Genomic DNA, 15,485 nt, shown 5'->3' with positions numbered 1-15,485 from the left:
CAGCACAATGTTACCAGTGGGTGACCCATGTTCAAATGCACACTATGGTGTACATGCCTATCATTACTCCTAAAGATAGAATTTTGTGAAGTAGTCAGAATTGTCCACTCCTTATGAAATATGTACTACATAATCAAAAATCCAAGTGTGTTTAGATGTCATGAACTGTAAACAGCAGGGTACACACTTCCATCATAGGCAGAAGACATATTGTCCACAAGCGGCATGATAGAGGGGTTTTGATTTACCTGTAGACATTTCCCCAGACAAAAGAGAGCTTTCCGTAGACTCACAACAGGGTGCAGTGTCCCTACACAGTGACAACACAATAATAACTATAATAATAACTAATAATAATAATAACTGAGCACCCACAATAATAGGGTAAGTTCCACAGTTCAGTAGTGCCGAAGACTCAAAGGACCTTGGAGTGCTATACATATCTTATTGAATTTAGTCTAACAATGTCCCTCTGAGGTAAACAGATTTTGATATCCTCCTTGAATAGAAAACAAAACATATACAGAGAGATGCAATGATTGGTTCGAGATCACACTGTATTTAGCAAAATTGGAAATAGAAGCCAGGCTTCTCCCAGTCCTATGTCTCTTTCATAGAGCTACCCCCGGCCTTCACAGAACAAAGCAAGTTAAAGTGGGAACATATGCACATATTGCTGTAATAGCAGAGAAAAGTAGCTGGGTTTTCACACCATGAAATCAGTGAGATCTCATCTGCCTAAAGTATGAGGCAACATAAGAAGGGAAACCTCAAACTGCTCCATATTCATCATTCTCGACAATCAAATAGTCAAAGGAAAATCCCCTGATGAAGCATAAAATAAGTATTCATGGTCATATTGCAGATACAGTTAATAATATTAATAGGTCTTCCACAACTATAAATATGTCAAAATACCAGATGCTTTTCTCCCTTCTTTACAAAATCAAGAAATCTAGAAAAAAAAAACAAATTTAGAGACATATCCCAAAAATAACAGCAGACGTTTCAATTATATAGATAGCTCCTATGGATATAGGTACAGCTGCATATTGCATAGCATTACAGAATTAAAACTGTTACCTGCACACATTCTAAATGCACAGCCAGCATTAATGACACAGACATCTATGAAGGATTAAGGATTAGTTATCATTTCAACCCAACAAAGGATCTATATTTCTCTTTTAGACATGTAATTCACAGGAGAATCATGCTTGCCAACACTCTGAAAAAATAATCTTTCAGAATTCTTGCAAACCCACTGTGTTATGATTTCATCTCATGAAATACAACACCTTTACATTAAACCTCATAAAACTAAATCCTGCTGGATCTCTTCCAGGTTCAGAGAATAAACAGCTATATCAGTAATGCCTAGAACAGTAAAATCTGGCCCACTGTCATATGGCTTGTTCCCATTTACAGAGGTGAGCAAGTCTGCAAACAGCTAATTCACTTTGCTATTACAAAATCCTCACATATAATGAATTTCTCACATAATTGGTCTAAGAAATACTTCAAGGGGAAAAAAAAAGAATGCTTTGAACACTGTAATACATATTTATTTCTCCTAGGCTTTTTAATCTATTCCCTGCCTTGCCCTTAATGAAATATATGCTGCAGACCTGTTCTGTTTTTTAGCATGCAGAAGTGAGTTTATTTGTAGCTGGAATTCTGATAGATTGCAAAGGGGGAAAACCTGTTGTCAAAACAGTTCAAAAGCACAGATGATTATTTCCGATGAGATTAGTTTTTAAAGCCCAATTATTTTTCCTTTGCAATCTGAAGAGCTAAATAGATTACTTCCCATCTTGCCAATTCCACCCAGATCATGAGTAAGGAGGGTATTATAATATAGGTACAATTACACTGGGCAACACAAATCTAATGCAAAAGACATTCTCAGGAATTTCAGGACAATTATCAGACAAATGTTCTCCATATATAGTGTATAGCCAAAGAAAGAACAAAATTTTATTTGAATTACACTCTTCCCCATTCTCCATGTAGAACTATGTTTTAATCCCCAAATCTGGGCAGACTGTGGCATGTCTTAGTGTGGGAATTGCAATTACAGATCCAGATATGCACAAATCACACATTCCTGAAGTCTTTCAGATCAGTCAGTGGGCTAATTACATCTCAGACTAACCGCAATAAGATAATCTTCAGTGCTGAGGCACACTCTGTTCAAGTACACAAGCCAAGGCTAACATTAACAGATACCACACCTCATCGAGGGCTGAATTCTCTCAAGATTCCCTTTCTTGGTTTTTCCATTTTGATCTGAGCATTCTGTTTTTTAGTAGCCAAGACTGGAAGATGATATTTCTATAGTAAAGAGAAAAAAAATGCAAAATGTCTCAAGTCTTACTCACCACATTCAGGAGGCTGGGGGAGGTTAACAGCGCTGTAAAATGCACATTGCCAGTGACACAAAGCAGAGGGAGGAAGCCCGAAGAGCGCACAGGAAGGCCGCAGGGGCAGACAGCTGAGGCGCTCAGAGGGTGAGAGCCGTCAAAGAAGGGACAAAGGTTTCCTGGGAACTGTCAGTAGGTCCTTTTTGAGCTAGGTGGAAGAGAAACATCCCTATTAAGATGGTCGATTAGATGCTATAATGGCAGGGTGAGGTCACTGACACCATCACTGGAAATAATTAGGATGAGACGTGCACTTGAAACGTGGTGCCAGGGAGCCCATCTCTGTTCCTCCCATGAAAAGCCATGGGAGCTGCCTCCCGAGGGCCACACCAGGGTTACTTTCTAGGCCAACTGCGGGGCCAGCAAGCCTGTGGGTGAAGCCCTAGGGCAAGCGAGTGAGTGCGCTGCAGGCAACATTTTAGCTGCCCAGAGGTCTCTCCTTGTCCCTGTTGGAAGATGAAATTGCCACCGATTTCCAGCAGACCAGGGCTTCTGATCTCTGCACCAGATGGAACTGGCAAAGACACATGAGGGGATCTAGGCAGCACCTAATCCTTTTCTTCCACTGTCACACCATAGCATTAAAACACAGAAAGGTGTCAAAATTAGACTCAAGAATTTCCTCAAACTTTTTCTCTCCTGTCGAAATCCTGTCTTCCTCACCTTTAGGCAGGAAAACTGCACCAGTGCTGCTTCTGTGGACCCTAAAAACAGAAGATCTAAAAGCACTGTGTGTTAATCAGTGGACTTACAAGCCTGCAAGGCTTTTCCAGCTTCCACGATTCTGAAAATGCATTGTTAGAGGACAAGTCGTGCTGTTGGATGAGTACCTGCAGTTCCCAACCTCCACAGAGAATTCAAGGCATATATATGAGAGCAGGATTTGGCTCAGTTGCATGACTTTACATTAAATCCAAGTCAGAAGCTTTTTAAAATCTAAGCCTGCAAATTGGATGGCGCCTATAAACTTCACATTCAGTAAAGGGCTGTGCATGATATTTTCACCACCCAGGAGAAGACTTTAAGGACATTATGTGCCTGGCCTTTCCCTGTGGTGGGGAAGGCTGAAGCCCTAGCAAGGCTCTCCCTGAATTTGTGGCCATCTCAGCCAGCGAGTGGTTTTCTGACAAAAGCCAAAACTCTCCAAGGACCATATATGTACAGTCTCGATGTGTAAATAAGATCTAGGCTGGGATAAGGAAATGGCAGGTTTTTTGCATACTCAACAGTTTGGGCAGAGATGCTCTAACTCCCAAACTGGCTAATGACCCAGCTCCAGAATTAGCCACTCTTTAACTACACACCGTGGATGACAGTGCAGTACAGCAACAAATGAAATTCAAATGTCAATAAAGGCATATTGCCCTTAGGGAAATAGAAAAAGAACAGAACACAGATGACAGAATACTGTGTTAAAAAGACCTTTGATCTGACCTAATATCATTGTTCTTACCATTTTATTCTAATATTTGAAGCATCATTTTCAACACAACTTGTACCAAGCCAAATTAAGATAATGTGACTTTTTTTCAGCTTTGTTCATCTTTTTCCACTGTGAACACTTTCAGGCTTCAAATGCATAACTTTACACTTTATTAAGCAGTAAAAGACACATGCGTGTAAACCAAGGTAACTGTATTTTCAATATGCTTATATAACTACTGTAAACAATGTAATTTTACCATTTACTAACAGATATAAATATTAATTCTAACCTGACTCTAATAGACTTCCTTGCTGCAATGTTACTCACAGCAGCTACACAAACCTTATTTGCCCTGAAGTCTTATGGGAAAAAATATTACACAAGCAAACTGGATAATTACATTCTCACCTTTTTTTCCAGACATGAATCTAAGTTTTCTCTAGTGGGAGTCAATCAAGCCACATACGCATTGATTGGGAAAGTGTGTTGCAAGACACTCACTTCTCCCCAAAACTAGTACAATTTCAACCAGATCAGAAGACCAAGCATTGACTTGGAACCCAAGGTCAGATCCTTTGGTTAGATTTAATTCACTGTCAAGTTTCAGCCTGTAGCATTTTTGTATCACATAAAACCTGTACATGAATATCTGAATAAAGATCTGCAACAGAACTGGCAAGAAAGCTTTCTGTCTAGCAAAGCTGCTGCTCTAGCATATTATAGTCTCTCAAGAAGGAAGTTAAGAAAAATGAGGCAAGAGAAAAGCACTTTTTTTTTTTTTTAATGATAAGCACTTGGGAAATACACGGGTCATCAAAGGAAACTTCTGTAAGATCAGCACAGCACCTGTAAATGACGATCTATCTCATTTCCAGAGATATCCATGCAAGCGGGTGCCCGGACACATGCTCAGGCTGGCTGGCCATGTCAGAAAGGTTAAATTACAACAGGGAAAATGTATTCATACCACATCAGTAGAGTCCAAGGTTTAAGCCACTCCAGCTCATCAATAAAAATTTGATTTGGGGAAACCAGCTCTTGCCGTTCTCTCCTCTGGTCTCTAAAAACTGACTGTGTGCAGCAAAAGCATTTGTGAGCAATTACAAAATCGCAGAGAGCAGGCACCAGAGCTGATGTCCAGACCTTCACAGACAGACTTACAACAGTCTGCTCAGGCAGTCTTTCATGAGCTTTACTGATAGGAAGCATTTTTCATTTTGTTTTTCCTCCTCCCTCCCTCTTCTTTTTCCTGATAGCTACTTCCCACATCCCTTGCTGCAGTGTACTTGCCATTTGTGAACCACCCCACTGCCTCCCAGGGGAATTCAAACTCGTGTAGAAGTGTCCCTTCGGCTAGGAGCAGGATTTCTACTTCTGCAAAGCTATGACAAGTGGGATGGGACAGCTGTGTCCTTTTCTACAGGAAGAAAAGTTGAGAAGGTACAAGGCAAGAAACTGCACACTTCCTCAGAGTGTTGTTAACCTGACTTACCCACATCCCCTTCCCAGCAACAGTCTCAGCCACCACAGTTTACGTTTTAGCTCAGAAACAATCTGGACAGAGTCATCATTACTAGTAAAGGGCTGAGCCCTAAAGCTCTGACCCAACTGGCCTGTAGGTGCCACCATAATATAAATGTTAACTACTGGACTAAGCACTATTAATAAGGACTGAACCTTGATTGAACCAAACCTTGTGTTGGAAAAATATTGTGAGAAAAGCTACATTTGGGCACAGAGAGGACGAGATATAAGTTAGTCGCACAGACAACAGAGCTGAGAATATCAAAAAGAATTTCAATGGAAACAATATAATAGGTAAAGGTAATAAAGACAACTGAAGTAATAAATACATACCCCAGCTAGTTCTAATACTTACTGTGAATGCATACGTAGGTACTGAGAAAGAAAAAGTACACATAATGAAGAGGAGTGTGTTTAAAATGTTGTATCTCAGACTAGGGTTTCTTTACAAGCTTTTTCAATTTTGCTTTTCTATATAAAGTTCAGGAAAGTAAAATTGTAAATTTCTAGTTTGAAAGTGGGAAAACAGAAGAGGGAAGAAGAAATTGGAGAAGATGATCACAAGCTTGAATGTATTCATCAACAAAGAATACAGGTTAAGTGACTGGTGTTGCTGCTTTTTGCAACCAGTTCTGAACTTCCCCAAAACTTCTGATGTAATATCACTGTAATCCATTTCACCTAAGCTGGTTCTTTGTCAGCTTCTTCAGAACTGGCCTCAAACATCTGGATTTTTTTAATATTTGGAAATACTAGCTTTACAGTCTGCAAATATATTTTAATTACTGATATATGTGCCTACTAGTTAGATTATTTAAATCACTTGGTAATTTAACTCCAATCCAATATTGAGACTAATTTGTTGATCTGATCATGATGTCAGATTGATTTGATTGTTTCATTGCTTTATTTAAATCAGGTTTAATAATATTTTAAGTAACATAGCTTCAGGCAACAGGTTTTCTTGATTTTATTTTTTAAAAGTTTTATTACAAATTATTTTTTAAATAATTTCTCTCAACAAGTAACACGTGTACAAACCTTGAGGCCATTAGACCATTTGCAGTCTAACTGCAAACCTGGCAATTTCCCTAAAAGTAGCAATTGATTCTGAAAATGAGTTTCTATATATGCCTCTCTTTCAAACATTCATTTACAGTTGTTTTCTGTGTTAGGCACTGCAGAAGCAGAGAGTACTTTTTCCATGAATCTGCAGAACTGCATGACTTTCCAGCATGTAGACCCACACCAAAGCTCACCACATATCCATGGAGCAAACAGAGCCACCCAGCAGAGATCAGCTGGGCAGCGCCTGCTGTCTGGGACATGCCGCTAAGCTTTAACCTAGTTATATTAAGATTTGATATGAGGAGGAGGAAAAAATAATAATAATAAATCAACCACTATCTCACTTTCTTCAGACTGACTTGTTTCAAACTATAAATGAGGACAGCTAAGCACGGAGCAAAGCAGTAGAGGACTAGCAGTAAAACAGGAGCACCACGATCTAGCTGCTAGGAAACACTGAACACAAGGGGAAGCGAACTCCTCTCTCCCTGAGGTACGGGTGCCTTGCTCAGGACCACAGCAAGGCTTGCCAGAGACCAGGATCCTGAACCCCAAGCCCTCTCCTCTGCAGATGCCCATGGGTGCTCTCTGAGCAGGGGCCTCAAGATCATGGCACCTTACTGAAAAAAGAGGACATAGGGCTGCCCACCTCTAAAACAGGAGCCTAGCAGGTCAGAGATGGATTTATCTACCTGGGAAACAACAGATGACACAGCAATTCAGTCTGAGAAAAACTCAGTCGCAAAACAGGAAAGTGCCCTCCCAGTTAAGCCAAGGAGTTGCCTTGTGAGTGGATTACCACTTTCCAGCTCTTCCATTGGATCTACAGTGCAGTAGCACAGGATGCAGGATTCATGGAGTCAGCAGCAGAAAAAGACCCCAAGTATGTTAAAAGCTGGTCTAGTTTATAGAGAGGTGAGATTCCAGTTTCAGTTCTCAATCCCAACACAACTCTCCAGAAAACAGTCCCTGAACAGGAAAAACAGTCACGACACTGCAAGCCTGGCCAGCACCTAAAGGGGCAGCCAGGACACGGCACTGGAGGATGGGTAGGTGGGCTTGAGCCCCATGAAACACAGGGAATTGGAAAGCAGGTATCTCAGTTCCTGGGTAAGTGCTTGAACCATTAAATTACTATTTAACAAGCATGACATTTCTTCTCCAGTTGCTGCATGAACAGGAAACATTAACTGTTGGGGAGATGCTGGTCCCATCAGTGGACACAAAGCAGAGGCCACTGGTGCCTGCGTCCCAGGGCCAGCTGGTGGGTTTCCGGGCCCCACGCACACGACAGGGCTTCAGGAGGGAACTGGCTGCCAGCGCCAAGGCCTCCCCAGGGCTGCCAGGAGATGCCTTACAGAGGTTTTCAAGTAAAGGCAGCCACTAATCAGGGACATACTACAACAGCCTTGGACACAGATGTCTGAAATCTGCCTAAGTCCTGGTTTTGGTACTAGAATTTTTAGCTAGACCCTTCATGCCCGAAATCAATGACAAAACTCTCCCTGTGGCCAGGGAAGCCGGTGTTCGACCCCACGCCTCCTTTCCTATGTGGAGGCAGCAATTTTCCTCTCTTCCCTTCCATGTCATCCTTGCCCTACCTAGATCCCAAACCCTTCGGTAGAAGTCTTCCTTCCTTCTGTGCAGCTCACACAGTGGGGCCCCACACTCTGCTCAAGGTGCTAGCTACTACCAGACTACAAATAGCAGCCAGAGGGGGGGAAAAAAAAAAAAAGCACTAGGAGGGAAAAAGGAGATAGATATATATTACATTACAACTTTTTAAATAAAAGACACTAGGAACAGAAGGTACTATGAGATTGTAGTCCTCTAGGGCACGGTCTCTGCTATCTTTAATTGTCATACAGCACTTAGATTTGATAGATAATAAAGGGAGCAGTAATCATAAACAGACATTCTGCATGAGCAAAAATGCTCACCGTGACAAAAACTCTAGCCAGATATAGATGTATGTCAGATAAATTTGAAGGATCATAACTTACTAAAGCATTAGCATGCAAATAAATCCAGATTTTTATTACACGCACATACATGTATATGTGTGTGTAGAGTATATAGAGTGTAATATCCAAATATTTATATTTATCATTTAATATAAAATGAGGAAAGTACAATATAACATTAAAAAACAGAGGCTTGGAATAATATTTAATAATGTTCCTATGGAAAATATCTCAAATTGGAAAGACTTCCCTGAAGATCTGAAGATACTAAATGCAGGGAAACTATTGAACTGAATGACCACAAACAAAAAAAAAAAAAAAAAAAACAAATCTGTTGTGACTTGGTTTTGTTTCCATTTGAAAGTAATGATCCCTACTTTGATCTTTACCCTTTATGACATCAAACATTGATTAAATGTAGTCTAGAGTTTCAGTCCCAAAATGCAGTGTTCCTAGAGAAGAGAACAGCCCAGGAACAGTGGGTAGAAATACAGTGTATTGAAGATCAATACCTGATAAAGCCRGGCAAAGAAAAAACTACATGGTGTGCACAAGCGCCACCAAGAGGCTCTTCTTTCATATTCCATGCATGATTTTTCCCTCTGCACAGTGCACTGTGGCACTCAAGCATACGCTCTGCACCCTGCAAACAAGTGATCACTCACACTAGGAGTTTGCTGCTGTTTTCAGTGAACATTGTAAGTGGAAAACAAAACAGGATAAAGGATGTTTCAGGGTTCCTTTCAGAACAGTTTAAAAACAAACAAACAAACAAAAAAACAAAAAAGAGATCTACAGCACTTACATTTTTTAACAACTGAGCTTTTAAATGTTGTGGTAACAGAAAACAAGACTGCTACCCAGTCCTAGATCTGGAAAATGTTAAATTGCATCTTATCAGCCACCAAAACAGAGTCAGGATTAATCTGTTGCTGAGCTGCTTCCTGTCAAAATCTGGAAAACACATTTTTTTCCTAACAAATGCAATTGCAAGATTCAAGTAATAATAATCTTCTGATAATGTGATGCTAGAAGCCATTTTTAAAGGTAAGCAGATCTTTTCATCAGATTTTTTCACCATAGGGAGAAAGCCAGTTTTGTTCTCACCACTGCCATTTTATGCATCGAACAGAACAAATGAAAAAATTATTTCATTCTTCTACAATATTACTAACCAAAGGGTAATTTCTCAGCTCCCGTGTTTATGCTTAGAGAGCCTCTGAGGTCAGGATTTCCCTACTCTGTTTGGCCTGGCTACCACACCAGCAGGTGACAGCGGCCAGTGCCTGGGGCTGGGCATCCCTCGGCGGGGAGGGCAGCACCCAGCTGCTTTGGATGCGGGTGTTTTGCCCTGGCCAAGGCCTGAATCCCCTCTGGAGGTGCACATCTCAGTCTAGAAATCGCGCTCTCAGTGCCTACGTCCCTGCCACTGGGCATGCACACAGCAACCAAATACCGGTTACATGCAATGAGAAGGGGGAAAGAYCATTTTCCTGCTCGCGTCACCCACACAACCAGCAGAGCAAGATGGGAGCACAAAAGGAGCTGTGCTGGGCCCAGCCAGCACCCCGTCTCCAGTACAGCCCTGGCCGGAGGCCTAGGCAAGAATGGGCACCCAAACAGACACTGCTTCCCAATAATCTCCCCATTCCTTGTCAGCTCAGGAGGTTTCCTAAACCTGTTTGGCTGTTTCGTAATGGATCTCCCAGGGCATATGTACATCCCTAAAATAAATGCTAGGATGGGCAAATCCAAGAGTCTGGCAAGGAGATCTCTTGGGAGGACACAGAGATCAAAGTCCCGTTTATGCTAAAAAGGGTTTGAGCTAACTATTGGGCTACAAGAGCCTCTCCTGCTGAAACCATTCCCCTTTCGTCCACAGTGGAGGAGGACTGCTAACCCATTCTGCTCTCCCCTCTTCCAAAGCAGGAAACCAACCCATGGGCTGCCCAGTGCCAAAAGCTCCGGGCATCCTCCGGGGAGGGGAGGGAGGTTGCAGCAGAGTTTTGAATGCAGGCCCCTCCATGTCTCACATAAGCATGCACATATCCCAGTAACAATTGAACTGGGCAAGGCTTCACATAACCTGATTTAACTCTGAAGTTTGAGCAGGGTTTGGAGTAGACGGCCTTCTGAGATGCCCTCCAACCAAAATTATTCTATGATTCTGTGACTGAAAAGTGTGATCTTCCCTGCAGAATGGTAACAAAAGAATAGGGCTCAGTCTAGAGAAGTCATGACTTTTTGCAGGTTTTACCTCAAGCTCACCAAATCAGTAAAGCATGTCAGTGGGTAACAGCGGCAGAGCAGGGAGGGTGCAAAGAGCCTTGCACACATTATGCAGCTAGGTAAGTAACTAAGTGATCTCAAGGCAGCAAACAGTGGATCTGGAAAAACATGCAACAGCCAAATTAACAAATTGATAGTATTTTTTACTGCCTGCTTTGAAGCAGGTTTTGCCTACACAGGCAGGTGCCAATATATCTTCCCCGTTCACTTATCAGCTTCCGGGTCTGGCCAGAAAAAGGTGGAGAAAATCTGAGTTCACACAAAGGTTTGCAAGAGAGGGAGAGAGAGATGAAACAGCACCACGGTTTTGATGTAGATGGTACAGATGACGCACCCTCCAATGATCCTTAGACAGCAGTGTTATCTCTTAACTCACCACAAGGACCAAGGACTCAAGTCATTTTCCCTACAGTCCATTCATTTTCACTACCATCCAGCAAGTAATTCTCACTAAGATTTTTTTTTTCGGGGGGGGGGGGGGAGGTCCTTGTGCCATCCAGTCTTTGAACTCACTCTCCGCAACTCCTACCCTCCTTCCAAGAGACTGGGAAAGTGGGAAAACACAGGTGGTTCTGAGGGATCTCTGGAGATAGCAGCCCCATCTTCAGTTTTGGGGCCCTGTGGTTGGGTTTTTTCCCAGACGACTTTTTCTCCTYTCCTCCCTCCCAAGATTTAAGGTGATTTAAGCACTTTACTGCCTTAAGGATTAAAGGCATTTTAACAGCTTATATTGGTTTAAGCAGCTAAGGYGGCTTAAATGCTTATGCTACTTTCAGGGTTTAACACAGCTTAACTGTGTATGCCACTTAATGAATTTACAGGCGCTTAAAAGCTTATGCTCCCTTTTAAAAACAATAATAAGGTAGCTTAAACTATTGTGATATTTTAAGGGTGTCCTTAGACCATTTTCCTCCACTGCTAGGGTTTTTTATTCCCCTCGCGCAGGTCAGATGGGGCTGCTCAAGGCTTTACGCGCCCAGGTGTTGAAGCCCTGCGAGGACAGAGGCTGCTGATCTCCCCGGAGAGGCTCGGACCGGGCCCGCCGCGGCTCCCTTACCTGGTGGCAGGAGCCCCGGGGAGGAGGAAGGACCCCGCGCCGGCAGCGGCAGCGGCCGCCTCTCCGGGCGCTTTCAGGCGGGCGGGCTGCCGGCAACCAGCCGGGGCTCGCCCCAAAGGGCTCTCGGGCCCCGCCGGCGGCTCGGCTCGGCTCGGCTCGGCTCGGCTCGGCTCGCCAGGCCGCGCCGCGCCGCCCCCCCCCGCGGGCGTCCACCCGGCTCCGGGGTGCGGCGGGGTCCAGCGCCGGAAGCATGTGGGAAAAACAGTCAAGGGTCGTAAATAGCTCATTAGTTTCATTCCCAATTAAGCGTGAAACAGCGGCTGTTTATCGGCCCGAGCGCGTGCAGCCGGCCCCGCGGGCCGGCCCCGACGGGGAGCTCCCCGGGCCGGGCAGCCGGCTCCCCCAGCCCCCCCGGGGAGCCCCCAGCCCCCCCGAGGAGCCCCCCACCGCGGCCGGCCTGGGCCCCGACGGGGACCCCCCCCGCCCGGCTGCGCCCGGGCCGTGCGGGGCTGCCGGCGGCCGGCCCAGGTGGCGCGTCTCAGCCGCGTGTCTCCTGGCTATAAAACGTGCGCCCTGACAGCCGGGAAGGCAACTGCACTTAGGGCAGGCTGAAACACAACACCGCTTCCACGCAGCTGAACAGACCCGCCTTTCAGAGCCAGCCCCATCCCTCCTAAAAGACGAGCACTTCGGGCGAGCTCAGCGGAGCCGTCCCCATCCCCGGGCCGGCGAGGCTGCGACGTGTCCCGACCCCCAGCAGCTGTGCAGCACAGCAGGGACCCCAGGGCACCCCATGGTGAGGGCCCCACCAGTGTCCCCCCAAGCACATCATCCTTACCCCTTGAGCACACATGGATGCCTGGCGCTGCTCTTGCCATTTAGACTTTGATAGACTTCAGGCATTTAGCACRAAAATCATGGTCTTCTGGCCGCAGCAGCTAGCCTGTGCAGCTTGCGCTTGGGCTGTGCTGGAATACGGGCCCTGCAAAACTGCAAAGCCTGTAAACAGCATTCAGGTCTGCGGGCTAAGAAAGCTGGACCTGAGTTTGCAGCGATGAGCACTAAGGTCTGCCTTGCACTCCAGCATTTTCCTCTGTAAAGGATCAGAGTGAGGGCAATAATGATTGCTTGGGTCTGCAGGCTTGTGCTGGTTTTGTTTACATGATCTTAGATCGTTTCAAATTTATGGTAAATGAGTTTGCCAAGGGTGATTAAAAATGGAAATAGTAAGGTCTTATAAAGCTTCATTTCAAATCGAAGTGTAATCCAGGAAAAACAGTGTGTTTTTCCTCCTTATGTCCTGTGGAGTGGAAACAAACAAGCAAGCAAACATTCCTGGTGAAAAAATGAACAGATTTCTGTTGGAAAGGTCTCATCCTCTGCCTTAGAAAATGATTGTTATCTCTAATCTATACAGAGCCTGTTCAGATCTTGGGTCTTCACTTCCACACTGCACAGATGGTTGGATCTGTTGAAAGTGTTGTACAGGGCTACCAGGAATTTATGGAGCAGGCAAATTGTCTTCTGATCATGCATTCACTTGAACGGACATCAATGACTATATAAAATGAGAAGCAGTGACAAAAGGAGAGGAAAAGAAAAAGACCTGTCCATTTTATGAAGAGCTGGTGAGTAGCTGGTCATTCAGGGTAAGAGGAAATATGCTAGTAAGTCCCCTTCCACTAAAGAGGAGTTTTGGGTGGACTCCAGTGAGACCAGCACTGGGAGCTGAAGTGACATCTCCTGCAAGTGGCAACAACTACAGTCCATGGCAATCCTCAGGACTTGCCAAAACAACTTCAAAATGGGTGGCATAAGTAATCTGTGGGCTTAGTGCTATGGAAGCGAACTGAGGCCAAGAGTTTACAGATTCATTTTTTAAAGGAATGAACTGAATACAGATAACAAATGGCAAGAATATATGRAGCTGTAAGAAGACAACTACTTTTAAGTGTTTACACATGGGATATTAGATATTTGTGACATTTATTTTTCCAGATATGAAACAACTTTAAATAACAGAGAAGAAGCTGTCCTACAGGGAGATTATATCCATGAGTATGGTCTGCTGGAAAGGATCCTGAAACTTCCTCTGAAACAGTTAGCGCTAGCTTCAGTGCCTAACAACAACCTGGCTGGACAAGCACTGGGTTTGTTCCAGTAAGGCAGTCCCTTTTCTTCCACAGGGAGAAGCTGCAAGTTTCCTATGCCATAAGGCAGTGACCCAAACTTCGGGGAAGCCCAGGCAGAGAACTGAACCTATGTGGATTAGATGATACAGCTGTGCAATTTGCAGAAGTCAGAATGTTTGAGGCTAGCTTCCCATAAAACATCTCTATAAGGAGATATTCAGTAGATGATTAATGAATGTGGTTTACCACAAAAAGATACTACACAGGCTTATGCTCTTCAATAATAATGTCATAAATAATATAAATCCCAGAAATTTCCAAACTACACTGACACTGTGTTCTGATCCTAATGCCTTGTCTACCATTCTTCCCTTTGTTATAGATCAATGCAAATGCTAATTCTTTAAGGAAATTTCTATGTGAAGACGAAAGGGAAGGAAAAGGGAGGCACCTACACTGTGCAGAGCTTCTAGCCTTGGAAAAAAGTGGCCGGTGATAGTATTTCGGACACACTCTGACGCTCACACCCAGATACACAGGGAAAAAACCCTTTTGCAGTCGGGGGCCAGCCAGGGTTCACCAGGCCCCATTCACTGCAGCTCTCTGCAGAACAGAGCCACAGGAAAGAGGCGTTCAGGTCGATCACAGGTTTTGGAGAGGGACCGCTCTATAGACACTGATCCTTTGCACAGCAGCTGTACAACACCTTGGTGGGGCAAGGAGATCAGACTGGAGGCAGCCTCCTTGCACGCGGTCTGCCTGGTGCCATAGCCCTCAGCCTGGTGGAGGGGCAGGAAGACCTGTGGGTTATCCTCTCTCTCTCACCCTAAAACTTTACAGGCCCACCTGCTGCAGGAGGGAGGCATGGGCATCTGCCACAACTCCATCTGCAAGGGATGGTGCTCAACGTGTTCCACTTCTCAGTCTGCTGCAAGCAAGCTGCCCAGCATGGCCCCCGGGGCCTGGGCTGAGACAGCACCTGTGGGGCAAAGGACAGGCTGCAGGGAGACGAGGGTCTCATGGCGTATTTCACAGCTTTCCTGGGCCTGCCTCACAGATGTCCTTCTGGGCATTCAGGATCACCTGAAATTAGGTCCTTTGCCCCAAAAGCAAAGGTGAGGACATAGGGACTCTGGCTTGGTCCTGCTCTGGTGACAGCTGATGCAAAGGGATGTGATTTGCAGTAGCTGCGCACCACGTCCATTAGGATTTGCTGGGCTGGCAGAGGCTCCAAGCAGTGCCCTAGCCCGAGCACTTGGCACCCTATGGGAGGGTAACTTAGCAGAGGGCCCTCCTTGGGGCACCAGCGCCTCTCTGAGCAGGCGCTTCAGATAGCAAGGAGCCATGCTGGGAGGTTTGGGCACTGCGGAGCCAGAGAGGGAATGAGAGAGCAGGCACCCTGCTGTTCCTGTGCGCTCTGTGTGTGGCTCTGGCCCCGGGGTGAGCCCTGACGGGCTAAGGGAACTACAGTCCTCAGCTGCCCAACTTGCCCCACAAGTGGGGAGGAGAGCGGCAAAGCAGGGAGGGCTGCAGAGMCCACTGCGGGGCATGCACCACTCACCACAGCCCTGGCAGCAGCCAGGGAGGGGGCGGAGGTGACAG

This window comes from Apteryx rowi, unplaced genomic scaffold (assembly GCF_003343035.1).
Source record: "Apteryx rowi isolate R43461 unplaced genomic scaffold, aptRow1 scaffold_76, whole genome shotgun sequence".
Classification (NCBI taxonomy): domain Eukaryota; kingdom Metazoa; phylum Chordata; class Aves; order Apterygiformes; family Apterygidae; genus Apteryx; species Apteryx rowi.
The sequence above is the reverse complement of the archived record's forward strand: the minus strand, read 5'-3'. Positions refer to the sequence as shown.